Genomic DNA, 15,058 nt, shown 5'->3' on the forward strand with positions numbered 1-15,058 from the left:
ACTTTCCCCTGACTGTGAAATAGACAAGAGCCGGGGGGGATGGGGGGATGGGGACAGGGACGGGGGAGCAGTGTCTTAATTTTCCCCACGGCAAATTAAATTTTTTCGCCAAAACTGGATTTTCCCCATGGAAAATGTTGGTTTTGTGAAAAGGGCGGGTTTTTTGTGGGAAAATTATTCTGATGACAGTCTTCCAATCCACTCTATTTCCCGCCCCCCTCCTCCCCCCACGTCTGGTTTTAAAGACTCCGTGGGCCAGGTCCTCAGCTGGTCTAAACTGGCATCGCTCCATTTAATGGAATTACATTGATTTACACTCTCTGGGGATGTGGCCAATTCGTGTTATGTCAGCATAAAACGGAGAGGAACCCAACCCAATTCCTCTTAAAACAAAATTAAATAGCCAAGCAAGGCACTTGCCAGGAATTATTTATACAACAGATTTATTATTATTGCTGTATATAGTGACCCCAACCCAGATCAGGGCCCCATTGTGCCAGGCGCTGCACAGACCCCAACCGCGATCAGGGCCCCCATTTTGCTGGGAGCTGCACAGACCCTGACCGAGATCAGGGCCCCCTTTTCACCAGGCACTGCACAGACACAATGAAAGTCCCTGCCCTGAAAAGTTTACAATCTAAAAAGACAAATGATCATTCTCCCCATAGTACAGAGGGGGAAACTGAGGCACAGAGGGTTTTTGTTTTGTTTTTTAAGGGGCCTGCCCTTCTAAAGAGCTCATCTCCTATTTCAGCATCGAAGCAAGCGGTCAGGTTTTCAAAAGATCTCAGTGCTCTGGGTGCTCTACTTTATGGAAACCCTGGTTATAAGCATCAGGAAGGGCACTTTGGAAAAAAATCCAGACATGGTCCCACCAGCACTGCCGGGAACTGAACCCACAGTTCCTGCATCCGAAGTGAGGGCCTGAAGCACAAAGCCAGCTACAAACCTATCCTGTTCAACAACCCCAGGAGGTGACTTTCCTCCAGCGAGGAGTTCCGCTGAGCCCCATGGGGTGGCTCAGGTGAGGAAAGCTATTCAGGTGTTTAAGTGTTTTCAGGATCGAGCCCCAGCTCCTCTAGGGTAACACACGGGGAATATGCACAGCAGCCCACCCGCCATCAACCCAGAAGGAATCACCAGCCAACCAGATGCTGCAGTATCTGCCAAGAACAAGCCTGGCTCAGGACAGGCCCATCCACTGGTGGTCGTGTACCTGGTGAAGTAGCACCACGGCCCTGTGTCAGGGTGCTGGGAAGGCCTGGGTTCAATTCCTGTCTATGCAGCAGACCCTCCTGGGTGACCGTAGGCAAGCGTCTCCCCCTCTCTCTTTGCCTCGGTTTCTCCATCATCAGGGATAATAATTCTATTTAGACTGGAAGCTCTTTCTAGGAGGAGCTGTCTCTCACACTGAGTCTGCACAGTGCCCGGAATGACGGGGCCCTGATCTCAGCCAGGGTCTGGGCAGCACCCGACACAAGCGGGGCTCTGATCTCAGTCGGGGGCTGTGCAGGGCCTGGCACAAGGGGGGCCGTGACCACAGGTAGAGTCACTATGCTACCATATTACACCTACTAACCGGGCCAGGTGGTGCAATCTACCCATGGTACTGCCACAGTGCCTATTACCATAACATCTGAGCACCTCACAATCACCCCTCACACACCCCGGGGGGTGGAGCAAGGCTCTCGTGCTGCCGGAGAACTGAAGGCTAAGCAATGTGCCCCTTGCCACACAGGGAGTCACCGACAAAGCTAAATCCCAGCCTAGCACCCAGCCCACTGCCCCATCACCTGAGCTCCACCTCCGTGCTCTTCTCCAGGGGAAATCATGGCCAAGACTCCCACCAGCGGTGATCTTTAGCTACCTCCAGAGCGGCCCCTTACTGGCCACCCTCTGTCCCACCCCACATCTGCCCCTGCCCCTTCGCCGAGGCTCCGCCATCTGAGTGGGGAAAATCCTGGCACGCTTTGCCAGCCTTTCTGCCGATACCTGCGGAAGAGACCAACTGTCCCACGCCCTGGACCTCGCCTCCCTGACGCCCTCTGCTGTGTTCGAGCAGTGACGGGACCGACAATGGGCTGCCCCGGGTGCTTTGATATCCTTTTAACCTGCCCTCGAGCTTTGGGCGACCATTTTCCAAATGCACTTCCTCCCTCCCCCCACCCCCGTCCCTCTGACAAGCTCCTTCCCTTGCTCTCGCTTGTGAAAGAAGACAACAACAAAAAACCACCCCTAAGAGGCGACTGAGTGCTGTTAAATCCAATTAAATAAATCCCCATCGTGGGCAGAAGACGGACCCTTTCAATGACCTACGTGCTGGGCGGAGAAGCCAGGCCGGGATGAAAGAGGGAAGCAGGGGTATTGCAGGGCCTATGGGGTTTTTTGTGGGGCAGGGAGGCTCTGAACCCTGGCATGAGAAACTGATGCCACACTATGCAGGGATCTCAATGCCAGCGCCTGGCACCAGGTATGTTACCCTTTGCCACATGGCATCTGCTTCATTCCCGTGACGCCCCGTCATGGACATGGATTATTCAGGGTCCCCCTGCAGCTGAGCCCATTGGTGAGTTTGCCCCCACACTGCCCAGGTCTGGAGATAATCAGCCAGTCATGGGGCCGGGGGAGGGGGGGACAGTCACGCTCCAGGCATGTTCACTCCCAAAAGTTTGCTCCAATCTATTTCATCCAAATGCCGTCTCCTGAGTGCACAGAGGGGCTCGTTCACTGCGATCAGCTTCTACTACTGGGCCAGTGCAGCCCTGCCAAAGCTGGAGCATCTCCATCAAACTGCCAGTATGGCCCTGCCGCTGCCCCAGTGCACCCCATCACACTGCCTGTACAGCCCTTCCAGTGCACCCCATCACACTGCCAGCATGGCCCTGCCACTGCCCCAGTGCACCCCATCACACTGCCAGCATGGCCCTGCCACTGCCCCAGTGCACCCCATCACACAGCCTGTACAGCCCTTCCAGTGCACCCCATCACACTGCCACTATGGCCCTGCCACTGCCCCAGTGCACCCCATCACACTGCCAGCATGGCCCTGCCACTGCCCCAGTGCACCCCATCACACTACCAGCACAGTCCTGCCACAGCCCCAGTGCACCCCATCACACTGCCAGCATGGCCCTGCCACTGCCCCAGTGCACCCCATCACACAGCCTGTACAGCCCTTCCAGTGCACCCCATCACACTGCCAGCATGGCCCTGTCACTGCCTCAGTGCACCCCATCACACAGCCTGTAGAGCCCTTCCAGTGCACCCCATCACTCTACCAGCACGGCCCTGCCACGGCCCCAGTGCACCCCATCACACAGCCTGTATGGCCCTTCCAGTGCACCCCATCACACAGCCTGTACGGCCCTTCCAGTGCACCCCATCACACTGCCAGCATGGCCCTGTCACTGCCTCAGTGCACCCCATCACACAGCCTGTACGGCCCTTCCAGTGCACCCCATCACACTGCCAGCATGGCCCTGTCACTGCCTCAGTGCACCCCATCACACAGCCTGTACGGCCCTTCCAGTGCACCCCATCACACTGCCAGCATGGCCCTGTCACTGCCTCAGTGCACCCCATCACACAGCCTGTACGGCCCTTCCAGTGCACCCCATCACACTGCCAGCATGGCCCTGTCACTGCCTCAGTGCACCCCATCACACAGCCTGTACAGCCCTTCCAGTGCACCCCATCACACTGCCAGCACAGCCCTTCCACTGCCCCAGTGCTCCCCACCACACTGCCAGCACGGCCCTGCCGCTGCCCCAGTGCAGCCCATCACACAGCCTGTACAGCCCTTCTAGTGCACCCCATCACACTGCCAGCACAGCCCTGCCATTGCCCCAGTGCACCCCATCACACAGCCTGTATAGCCCTTCCAGTGCACCCCATCACACTGCCAGCATGGCCCTGTCACTGCCTCAGTGCACCCCATCACACAGCCTGTACAGCCCTTCCAGTGCACCCCATCACACTGCCAGCATGGCCCTGCCACTGCCCCAGTGCACCCCATCACACTGCCAGCATGGCCCTGCCACTGCCCCAGTGCACCCCATCACACTGCCAGCATGGCCCTGCCACTGCCCCAGTGCACCCCATCACACTGCCAGCATGGCCCTGCCACTGCCCCAGTGCACCCCATCACACTGCCAGCATGGCCCTGCCACTGCCCCAGTGCACCCCATCACACTGCCAGTACAGCCCTTCCAGTGCACCCCATCACACTGCCAGCACGGCCCTGCCGCTGCCCCAGTGCACCCCACCACACTGCCAGCATGGATCTGCCACTGCCCCAGTGCACCCCATCACACTGCCAGCATGGCCCTGCCACTGTCTCAGTGCACCCCATCACACAGCCTGTACAGCCCTTCCAGTGCACCCCATCACACTGCCAGCACAGCCCTGCCGCTGCCCCAGTGCAGCCCATCACACAGCCTGTACAGCCCTTCTAGTGCACCCCATCACACTGCCAGCATGGCCCTGCCACTGCCCCAGTGCACCCCATCACACAGCCTGTACGGCCCTTCCAGTGCACCCCACCACACTGCCAGCATGGATCTGCCACTGCCCCAGTGCACCCCATCACACTGCCAATGCACCTTTCAACATGCTGCTTCTCTCAGCGCCTCCCTCTGTGACCCTGGTTAGAGAAGCTGCCCTGCCCTGCCTGTGATTAATTCTCTGCATTACCTGCACCTCTGATGACACCACATGCTTCCAGCCAGCGCCCATGACGTGACTCCGCTGCTCCCGGCATGTACCCGCCAGCTCAGCAACGGCTGCCCATGTAGAGCCAGGATGTGTCGAGGAGCCTTTGCAGGCCACACCTTGCCAGGGACACGAGGCTGCAGCATGGACTCCATCCCTCCTCTGTGCCTCCCGCTGCCCTGTCCCCCTGCCCGTCACCCCGAAACAGAATTAAGTGGCAGGAAAAGAAAGAAAGAAAGAAAGAAAGAAAGAAAGAAAGAAAGAAAGAAAGAAGGCTGGAGGCATAGACCAAGATGTGTGCATGGGGACAGCAAGAGAGATGGTGTGTATAGGGATTGGGAGTGGGTATGGGGATAGAGAGAGATAGAGGGGGGTGTATGGGGATAGAGGGGTGTATGGGGCAGTGGGGGTGTATGGGGGCAGTGGGGTTATGGGGTAGAAATGGGGGTGTATGGGGATAGAGGGGGGTGTATGGGGATAGAGATGGGTATATGGGGGTAGAGATGGGGAGTATGGGGATAGAGATGGGGGAGTGGGGATGTATGGGGAAGTGGGGGTGTATGGGGGTATAGATGGGGTGTATGGGGCAGTGGGGGTGTATGGGGGCAGTGGGGGTGTATGGGGATAGAAACAGGGGATGCATAATGGGGACAGAGAAAAAGGGGTTGTATATGGGAATAGAGAGAGGGTGTGTGTGTATGGAGATAGTGAGGGGGTGTATGCAGATGATAGAGAAAGGGGTGCGTATGGGGATGGCTGGAAGGATGGGATGTAGGGGGACAAAGGATGGATGGATTGAGAGAGTGAGTTTGTGAGGATGGATGGATGGGGACAGAGGATGGATGGAGAGATGGATGGATGGATGCATGGATGAACGAGGAGGCTGGCTGGCTGGCTGGAGGATGAGGATGGATGGATGGGGTGTAGGAAGATGGATGGATGGATGATGAGGATGGATGGACAGATGGATGGATGAACGGATGCTTGGAGACCTAGCTAGCTAGATGCCGGGGAGGGGCTGGGAGGAGCAGACGGCTCTGGAAGGAAGAGGGAGGTGCAGGAGACCGGAGGACTAGCAAGGTGAGGGGCAGGCCATATGTCCTGAACATGCCACAGCCCCGCAGCCCTGTTGCTCTCACAAACGGGGCTGCTCATGGCTCTGGATTCCCTGGGAGCTGGGCAGGGGCAGACCCCAGGCGGTGAGACATGAGGCTCTTTGCTTTCCCCGAGGCCCCTCCACGGCTGCCCCCACTGGGCCAGACCCTCCGCTGGGATCAGTCGCTGGGAGCGCCCTTCCTTCCACACCAGCTCACGCCAGCTGGGAGCCAGCCCTGCAGGCCTCCTGCTTTTTACCCAGGTAACGCACACTCATCACCCTCGCACACTGGGAATGACACAGCACACACAGAGCTACACACACACACACACACACAGATACATACACAACGACACACACCCGGAGAGACACACGCACTGATACACACCTACACACGCACTGTTACACACCTACACATGCACTGTTACACACCAACACACACAGCTACACATGCACTGTTACACACCAACACACACACAGCTACACACACTGATACACACCTACACATGCACTGTTACACACCAACACACACAGCTACACATGCACTGTTACACACCAACACACACACAGCTACACACACTGATACACACAAACACACTGACGTGTACAAACGAACAAACACACAGACATGCACACAAATACACACACTGGCCCACACTGATGTGCACACAGTAACAAACCCACACACTCACAGCTACACATGATTACACACACGCCCAAACACTGAAACCCACATACTAACAGTGACAAACTGACAGACACACAAACACACTGATACACACAAACATGCACACAGAGATACGCAAGCACTAGCAAACACACGCAGATACACCCTGACACACGAACACACACACCGACCCACGCAGGTGAGAACACACTAACAAGCATTTACGACTACACATAATTACACACACACACAAGCACACTGACACACACACACAAAGTAACACTGACACGCACAGACTCCCACATCCACACACACGGGAAGGGCCCAGGGGTCTGACAACGGGCAGGAAAGGCAAGGGATGAAATGCACGTTTATATTTCAAGGGGGAGGAGGGAAGGAGTAACCTCTATGGGGCACCGCAGCCCGTCCCCCCTTCCGCCCCCCAGATCTCCCCAGCAGCCTGCATGCAACAGAGGGGAAATTTAGCCAAGCGAAGGGGCCTGGTTATTAAAAAAAAATACAAACCAGCCCCGACTCTACAGAGACCATTTCAAAGCCACTTTCTGTCCCCCTCCTGGAGCTGGTCTGAGAGCTCCAGGCCTGAGCCAGCTCAGCAGCTGGTGGAAATCGGTGTCATTCCCCTGAAGTTGCGGGACTGCGGTGATCTACACCAGCTGCGGCTCTGCCCCCCCCCCGAGACACTCCTTGCACGAGAACTGCCGTCCCGGGGGGGTGAACGTGCACCGAGGAGGGAAATGTGTGTGCGAGAGAGATTGGGCGTGCCAATGTACGTATGTGCACCAGTCAGGATGTGTGGGAGGGTGTGTGTCAGGATGTGTGTCTACGTGTGCGTGTGAATGTGAATGTGTGTCTGTGTGTGTGCGTGCGAATGTGTGTCAGTGTGTGTGTCTATGTGTGAGTGTGAATGTGTGTCAGTGTGTGTGTCTACGTGTGAGTGTGAATGTGTGTCCATGTGTGCGTGTGCAAATGTGTGTCAGTGTGTGTGTCTACGTGTGAATGTGAATGTGTGTCAGTGTGTGAGCGTGCGAATGTGTGTCAGCATGTGTGTCTATGTGTGAATGTGTGTACGTGCGAATGTGTGTCAGTGTGTGTGTCTACGTGTGAATGTGAATGTGTGTCAGCATGTGTGCGTGCGAATGTGTGTCAGTGTGTGTGTGCGTGCGAATGTGTGTCAGTGTGTGTGCATTCAAATGTGTGTCAGTGTGTCTACGTGTGAGTGTGAATGTGTGTCCGTGTGTGTGCATGCGAATGTGTGTCATTGTGTGTGTCTACGTGTGAGTGCGAATGTGTGTCAGTGTGTGTGTCTACATGTGAGTGTGAATGTGTGTCCGTGTGTGTGTCTACATGTGAGTGTGAATGTGTGTCCGTGTGTGCACGTGCGAATGTGTGTCAGTGTGTGTCTACGTGTGAGTGTGAATGTGTGTCCGTGTGTGTGTCTACGTGTGAGTGTTAATGTGTGTCAGTGTGTGTGCGTGCGAGTGTGTGTCAGTGTGTGTGTCTACATGTGAATGTGTGTCCGTGTGTGTGCGTGCAAATGTGTGTCAGTGTGTGTCTACGTGTGAGTGTGAATGTGTGTCCGTGTGTGCGTGTGCAAATGTGTGTCAGTGTGTGTCTACGTGTGAGTGTGAATGTGTGTCCGTGTGTGCGCGTGCGAATGTGTGTCAGTGTGTGTGTCTACGTGTGAGTGTGAATGTGTGTCCGTGTGTGTGCGTGCGAATGTGTGTCTATGTGTGAGTGTGAATGTGTGTCAGTGTGTGTCTACGTGTGAGTGTGAATGTGTGTCCCTGTGTGTGCATGCGAATGTGTGTCATTGTGTGTGTCTACGTGTGAGTGCGAATGTGTGTCAGTGTGTGTGTCTACATGTGAGTGTGAATGTGTGTCCGTGTGTGCACGTGCGAATGTGTGTCAGTGTGTGTCTACGTGTGAGTGTGAATGTGTGTCCGTGTGTGTGTCTACGTGTGAGTATGAATGTGTGTCAGTGTGTCTACGTGTGAATGTGTGTCCATGTGTGTGTGCAAATGTGTGTCAGTGTGTGTGTCTACGTGTGAGTGTGAATGTGTGTCCGTGTGTGTGCGTGCAAATGTGTGTCTATGTGTGAGTGTGAATGTGTGTCAGCGTGTGTGTGTCTACATGTGAGTGTGAATGTGTGTCAGTGTGTGTGCATGCAAATGTGTGTCAGTGTGTGTGTCTATGTGTGAGTGTGAATGTGTGTCAGTGTGTGTGCATTCGAACGTGTGTCAGTGTGTGTCTACGTGTGAGTGTGAATGTGTGTCCGTGTGTGTGCATGCGAATGTGTGTCATTGTGTGTGTCTACATGTGAGTGCGAATGTGTGTCAGTGTGTGCACGTGCGAATGTGTGTCAGTGTGTGTCTACGTGTGAGTGTGAATGTGTGTCCATGTGTGTGTCTACGTGTGAGTGTGAATGTGTGTCCGTGTGTGTGCGTGCAAATGTGTGTCAGTGTGTGTGTCTATGTGTGAGTGTGAATGTGTGTCAGTGTGTGTCATTGTTTTCATATCATGTGTCTGTGCGTGTGAATGTCTGTGTCAGTGTGAGCAAGTCAACATGTGTCCCTGTGTGTGTGTGTGTGAATGTCAGTGGAAGCACGGGCCAGTGTGCAGGTCACTGTGTGTGTCAGTGTGTGACTGTCAATGTGTGTCCCTGTGTGTGTGTGTGTGTGTGGCTCTGTGTGTGTGTGTGTCCCTGTGTGTGTGTGTGGCTCTGTGTGTGTGTGTGTGTCCCTGTGTGTGTGTGTGTCCCTGTGTGTGTGTGTGTGGGTGTGTGTGTGTGTGTGGATAGATGAGAGCCAGCTGCAGGTTTTAAACAAAGAGAAAGTGCTCCCCAGCTTCCGATCCACCCTGCAGCCCCAGCTCCAGAAGCATCAGCCAGCAAGCTTGGGGCAGGAGCCAGAAACAAGCCAGTCTAGCAACAAGCTGCATCTGGGCACCAGGGGCCAGGTGCGACTGGATTCCGTGGGGATGCGTGTCTGGTGTGGGTGTGCGTGTGGAAAGCACCCTATTCCGCCCAGCTACCGAGAGGGTGACCGACACCCCCAGCCGAGGGGCTGTGGAGGGGAGTGGGGTGCGGTGGGGGGCCGTCAGATCAAATCCAAAGCCTTGACAAGGTTTTCCAGGTCTCGATGGGCCGGCGCGGCAGCTTCCTGGGTGCAATGATTTTCCATAGGACTCTGCAGGGCTCCAATGGGAGAGGCAAATGCACCAGATCGAGAGGGATTTGTGGGCCAGCTCTGCCCTATTATTTGTCTGACAAGCCCCCCCCCCCCCCCCCCAATCCCATGCACCAGGTGAGGAAATGTCTCTCTCCATCTCCAGGCTGATGCACTCCCCAGAGAAGCTCTCTGGAGCTCAGCACCATAGACAGCAGCCCAGCAAAGATCCCACCCTGCGCTGGTTGGGGGGGGGAGGAGGGGGGGTCTGTCTAAGAACCAGCTTCCCCGAGAGCTGGCAAGGAGCTCACACACACACACACCATCTTTGTGACCAGGTGCCACCCCAGTGTCTGGCAACACCACCCAGCCCCGGCAGCGGAGGAGAATCGGAGCCTGGCAGAGATGCCAGACAATGCCCCCTCCTTGCCCCCCCCCATCGAAAAAATCCCTTTCCAAATCCAAGTGCTGGTATAGCACAATACAACTCCCCCCTCCCTCTTCCCCACCACACACACACACAACTCACCCTCCCCCCCCCATCCCTGGCACGATCCCACCCAACCCCCCCATTCCTGGAATGATCCCCCCCACCCCCCCAAACACACACACAGCCCAGCCCTGGCAGGGTCTCATACCCCCCTTTCCCCCCCCCGCACGTTACCAACCCCCAGCCTTGGCATCACATCGCCAAACCTCCCCTCCCCCCCCCCGATAAAACCCAGCCCCAGAAGCCCCCACCCCAAATCCGCTGGCGAAGGGGGGATCCGCACCTACCTTTTCGGGGAGCAGCGGGGCTCGCTCAGCCTAGGGGAGGCGCCATCCTGGATTTTTGTCTCTCTCCCCCTCCCCCGCCCCCCAGGGATGCCGGATGGATCCAGAGGGCTCCGTGCGCCCTGCTCGGAGCGGGGGCGGGGAGGGGGGGCGTTCAAGGGGCCCCACCAGGCCGGTCCCCTGCAGGCTCCATCGGAGAAATCCACAAACAAAAGCAGGTCTCGGAGCTGGATCCGCAAAGGGAAGGCTCGGGGGGGGGGAGAGGCGGAGGGGTTGGGCGAAGGGCTGGCTGGGCCCCGACTCCCGCCTGAGCAGGGGCTGCCCCGGATGATCGTGCGCTTTGGAGAGGCGGGGTGGAGGGCTTTGGCCCGGCTCGGTTCCCCGGCGATCCGGATCAAGAAGGGGGGGGGGGATCCGCCGCCGTCCGCGGCTCCTTCCTTGGCTTTTCCCAGCCCGCAGAGCCGGGGCTGGGCTGGAGAGAAGGAGGAGGGGGAGGCGGAGCGCAAAGGGGACGCGCCTCCCCGGAGCCGGGCGGAGAGGCCAGGGCGCACGGCAGGATCGGGTCGCCTCGCAGCCCCCGCTCCCCCCACCACGCCGAGAAGGGCGGGGGGGGGAGGGTGATGGGGAAAAGCGGGAGGCTGGGGGTGGGGAGTGGAAGGGTGGGAGGCGGGTCTGCCCCTTTCCTGCAGATGGAGAGGGAGGGATTTGGGGAGGGAGGGACGCGCGGGGAGGCGGGACGGAACAACACACATTGGAAATCTTTAGCACTGCAGCAGCTGCGCGGAGGAGCCGGAGCCGGAGCCGGAGCCGGGAGGGAGCTGGGGGGAGCGGGGAGAAAGGGGAAGGGCAGGGACGGACGCAGCTGGGAAGCTGCAGGGAGATAGGGGCAGCCGGGGGACAGGAGGAGAGGACGCTGGGTGGGGATGGGAAGAGAGAGAGGAAGGAACAGAGGGATGAGGACAGGCAGGTGCCAAGGGACGCGGGGAGAGAACAGAGACCGGAGGGGAAGGAGAGGGAGCTGGGCTGGGTGTGTCTGGGGATGGGCTGAGAGAGGCAGCCAGGCAGGAGGAGGTGTGGTGGGGCGAGACAGATGGACAGGGAGGGGGCTGGAGAGATAGGCAGAGCCAGGCCGGCAGAGGGATGCGGAGGGGGCTAGGTAGGTATTTTCCACCCCGGAAAGGAACCCAGGGGAGGGCAGAAGGGCAGAGCACAGGAGGATACGGATGAAGGGGTGGAGAAGGGAAGGGGTGAAGGGGAGGGAGGATCTTCCAGAGAACTGAATAGAGGGATGGAAGGAAATGGAGAAATCGGAGGGGGGGGAAGGAGGGGGAAGGGCAGCTGGAGGGATAGATGGCAACTGAATAAAGGGGGCAGATATGCAGCCTCTGTTCCCTTCCCTGGCCGGTCACCGGCTGACTCAGCACGGCGGGCGGGGGCGGAAATCGAATCCGCGACCCTTGAAAGCGCAGAGGGCACCCAAATCGCTGTGCAGGGCTTGGCCTCCAGGGGGCGACCAAGAGCACTGCATGACAGGGGACCACATGGCCTCTGCGTGGCTTTTCACCACTAAGGGGCCCAATCCAGTTTGGCCCATTTGCCAAAACAAGTTGGGTGGGTCTCAGCCCAGCTCCCCAGGGCAGAGGAGATCCCAGGGCAAAATGGATCAGCCCCACGCCCGGAGCTGGCTCCTTCTGAGCCAGGAGCAGCCTCGGCCCCAGAGGGCGAATTGTCCTGGGAAGGGCGAAGGGAGGAAGTGGGGTGGGGAGGGGGGAATGAAGGGAGAGGCCTGGCTAGTGAAAGGAGAACAAGGGGGAGTGGGAAACTGAGGGGTTGTCTAGATGAGAGGCCTGGTGGTTACAGTACTGGCCATGGAACCTGGACTCCTGAGTTCAATTCCTGGCGATGCCGCAGAGTGCCCTGGGGTATGTCGCTTCACGTCTCTGGCCCCTAGAGTCCTGACTCCCAGCCCCGCCCCCCGCTCTAGCTACTAGACCCAACTCCCCTCCTACAGCTGGGGATACACACACACACACAGAGGGATCGGCCGCCCTGCCTCTGAGCAGGCCCCACGGGGCACTCACAGATGGAGTCACTTTCACCCCTTTCAGGGTCACGCCTGGAAACAGCGGGAACTTGCTGGCGTCAGGCATGGACCCTGATCCAGCACTCTGGGGGGCTGGGGGGTTCTCTGATCTGGGGGGTTGAGGCTCCACGGCAACCTCCTGTCTCCACCAGCAGGCCCATGGGGTTCTCCCTGCCCCGGGGGGTTCTGTGCCAGCTGCTCAGCGCCCCCCCGCGGCAGGGAGAAGGTGGCACCTGCCTTCCCCAGAGGGCCAGGATCAGCCGCCCGCCGGTGGCCAGGTCCTGGGGCGATAACAGGCTGTCTCATACCCTGCCACCCTTCGCAGCTGGCCCACCACCTGTTGCAGCTTGGCAGAGCGAGCGGGGCTGCTGGAGGAGCAGATGATATCGGTGCCCACGGGAAATTAGTTTGATTTCGGAGCCAGATCTGAGCTCCCCTCACCCCCCACTCGACTCCCCTCCCTGCAGCATGGTGCTCCTCTCGGCTATGCTGGGGTCTGCACTGACGGTGGGGGGGCAGCGCCCCCTACTGAGACCCCTCCCCCCACCCTGCTCCCTGCAGAACGGCACCCCCTACTGTGCTGATTCCAAGTTTCCTGCTGTAACTCACTGGACCCCGTGCCCCTGCCAGAGCCAAATATAGAACCCAGGTGTCCTGACTCCCAGGCCTCCCTCCCCTCTTCTAAGCCAGTAGCTCCCACGCCCCTGCCAGAGCCAAGAATAGAACCCCAGAGCCCGGGCTCCCAGCCCATAACACTAACTACCAGATAAATCCTTTAGGATTGACGTAAACTGGCCTGGAAAATAAAGAATGAATCCACGGACGTTCTGTTGAGATGGAGATTGGGGAAGGGGGCACTGTGCTCAGCTTCTCCCTGCCAGGTTCCCAAGCCTGCCCCGTATCAGAGAGCCCCATATGTGCTATGTCTCTTCTGCCATGTGTGTGCCCCCCCACCTCCCCCATCTCAGCATCTACCCAGCTCGGGGGTGGACACGGAGAGAAACTGGCTTTCAATGCCCCAGCATGGCACGCGGGGGCGCTGTGCTGCAGAGCGTGGGGTGGGGGCTCAGTAGGGGGCGCTCTCCCCTCTGAACCAGCGACTCAGCAGCAAGAGATAGACATGCCCTATATTCTGGGTTTATACTAATTCCCGTACTGACCCCACAGCACGCACGCCACTGGCTACCCATCCTTCCGCAGCGTCTCCATCCCTCCATCACCTGCTGAGTGAAGGACGCCCCGCCCAGGCATTGGGAATGCGGCAGGGGGCCCATGGGGAAACGAGTCTGCGGCCACGTAACTAACGAGCGGATCGCGGCGCGTACGCCAGCCTGGAGACACGGGCAGCCTTAATTCTGGCATTTCGGGACTTCCAAGCTCTTGGCTTTGCCACCCCAGTCTTTTAACGGAGGTTTTTTTGTGTGTCGCTTCCAAGATTTAAAGAATAATCATAATAAATCAATCTGGTGGGAAATAACCCAGAAATTCCATCCTGTGGCACCATCTTGACACACACACACCCCATGGGTCATCAGCCGGGCTGGCGCCTTTAGATCCACCACACAGGTCTCTGCCACTTGAGTTAATGGCGGAACTGGTAGCAGTAGTAAGTTGTCATCCTCTATGTGGACCAGCTCTGGAGGGGGTTCGCACACTTTGCCCCAGATTTCACTGACGCATGGTGAGAATCACGGACCTTGGGCTCTATTCCAGGCTCCGGAGGACACGGCCTCTTCTGTCCATCCACCCCCACTCCCTGCCCTGCCCTTCCCCTCCAGTTGGTCCCTGTCTGCCCCCCACTCCTGGCTCCTTGCTTTAGTCCCATTCTCTTTGCCCAGCTAGTCCCAGATCCCCTCCCCCTGGCTCCTTATCTGATCGGTCTCACTGACTCTTGTCCCCTCTGACACGTGAATCAGGCAGCTTCCCTGGCCCAGGAGAGGCCAGGCTCCCTGCTCTCTAACAAGTCTGGCCTGAGTGTCACGGAGTCCCCGGGCGGGCGACGTTCTCGAACTGCTCCCCATGAAGCCAGTCAGGACTCTGGGGAAGTCTCCTCTCTGGGAGCAGACTGTCTGCAGGACACACAGCTCACCCGGCTTCCACCTTCCTGGGTCTGACCTCGGAGCATTCAGCCTCCTCTGCCCCTCCGTGCGCTTCCCACAGCGAGTCTGCCCAGGCGGGGTCCTGGGGAAGCCAGAGGGTCCTGCCCCCCAACTTCGCAGTCAGACGTGACTCTCAGCTAGCCAGTAAAACAGAAGTTTTATGAGACGACAGGAACATGGTCTAAACCAGAGCTTGTAGGTGCAGAGAACAGGACCCCTCAGCTGGGTCCATTTTGGGGGACAGTGAGTCAGACAACCACGTCTGCACTTCACTCCTCGTCCCCAGCCAGTCCCAAACTAACTCATCCTCCAGCCCCTCCTCCTCTGGGCTTTGTCCCTTTCCCGGGCCAGGAGGGCACCAGATTCCTTTGTTCTCCAACCCTTTAGCTCTCACCTTGAGGGGGGAAGGGCCAGGCCATCAGTGGCCAGGAAACAGGGTGTCGG

General features: G+C 58.0%; 1 protein-coding gene across 2 annotated transcripts in view; it reads right to left on the reverse strand.

The window, feature by feature from the left end:
* Positions 1-11,054, reverse strand: part of LRFN1 (leucine rich repeat and fibronectin type III domain containing 1) — a 56,019-nt gene extending 44,965 nt beyond the window's left edge. The window contains exon 1 of one of the 2 annotated variants that reach the window (XM_073321758.2): positions 10,436-11,054. The gene's annotated coding sequence lies outside the window, so the exon portion shown is untranslated. The remainder of the gene's footprint in view (positions 1-10,435) is intronic. The other variant, XM_073321756.2, reaches the window with a different exon arrangement.
* Positions 11,055-15,058: the final 4,004 nt, after the last annotated feature.

Source organism: Lepidochelys kempii, chromosome 23 (assembly GCF_965140285.1).
Source record: "Lepidochelys kempii isolate rLepKem1 chromosome 23, rLepKem1.hap1, whole genome shotgun sequence".
NCBI classification, from domain to species: Eukaryota; Metazoa; Chordata; order Testudines; family Cheloniidae; genus Lepidochelys; species Lepidochelys kempii.